Source organism: Sinocyclocheilus rhinocerous, unplaced genomic scaffold, assembly GCF_001515625.1.
Source record: "Sinocyclocheilus rhinocerous isolate Xijiao unplaced genomic scaffold, SAMN03320098_v1.1 scaffold6644, whole genome shotgun sequence".
Lineage (NCBI taxonomy): Eukaryota > Metazoa > Chordata > Actinopteri > Cypriniformes > Cyprinidae > Sinocyclocheilus > Sinocyclocheilus rhinocerous.
In genome coordinates this window covers 101,064-102,175 of record NW_015636842.1, presented here as the reverse complement: position 1 = coordinate 102,175, position 1,112 = coordinate 101,064, and the positions used below count along the sequence as shown (strand labels likewise).

The 1,112-nt window shown below is 34.0% G+C and overlaps 1 protein-coding gene across 1 annotated transcript in view; it reads left to right on the top strand.

The window, feature by feature from the left end:
- Window positions 1–1,112, top strand: part of LOC107748095 (RING finger protein 150-like) — a 12,467-nt gene that overhangs the window by 5,131 nt on the left and 6,224 nt on the right. The gene's annotated exons all lie outside the window — the stretch shown is intronic.

The window sequence follows — 1,112 nt, the reverse complement described above, 5'->3', positions numbered from 1 at the left end:
TTCATGAACTGTTTTGTCTGTATGAATAAGAGATGGATAAGGGGGGGATGTTCATGGAAACCCAAGGTTTATGGGATGTTGTTGTGAATCAGTTGGATATATCATTACTTGCTGAATTTGTGCTCATCAGACGAAGTTTGAACATTGAGACATACGCAACTAAGATTGTTCAATAAACTCTTACTTTTTACCATCATCACTTCGTCTCCTGCTTCTGCTCTTCTCTGGCTTTTCTCGACAGAAGACTGTTAAACACTCGTTTTGGGTATTTTTGGATACCAGACTAGACTTGCTGTTAACAGGGTTTGGCTATTAACAGCTCTGCTGACTAGTTGTTCTGTTACTGGACAAACTGATATTTTCTTACGGGATCTGGCGTCCGGGGCTGGATCCTAATTATTAGGAGACCCGTACTCGTGGAGACCCGATCTAACAGCAGCCATCGTATGTCTCGATTGGTTTCACTCAAAATGACCATGTGTTATTATTATTATTATTATTATTAATAATGAAATATAAGACAAATATTTATACTTTTTATGTTCTTCTTAAATACTGACATTTTATTGTGCAGCGAAATATTACATTAATAATATTTCAAATATTTGTAATTTATATTTTTTATTATCATTTATACAAATAACAATACAAATAAAGAGTGTTAGGGTTAACCCTGCTCAATAATGCTCACATCGTCTAATTTTGGGTAAAAATAGAAAAATAATACTAAAGTACTTTGTAACGCAGTAACTTGAGTAGTTTTTCAGCAAACTACTTTTTTACTCTTACTTGAGTCATATTATTTTTCAGTACTTTTACTTGTACTCAAGTAAAGTATTCCTTAAGTAGCAATACTTTTACTTAAGTACAATTTCTTAGTACTCTTTCCACCACTAGTTCATATCGTCTCATTTGGATATGGATATGAATAAATCGTTCGGTCATACATAGACTATCTTATACTGCTGTGTAATATCGGCGGTATGACCCAATTCAGGAGCTGACAAAATTACGATTTAAAATCAGAGCATAGCTCACATTCACTAAAATACTGAAACGCTAATGATGCTGATTTAAAACGACAACGCCGGTGATTGACAGTCAAAGCAAAG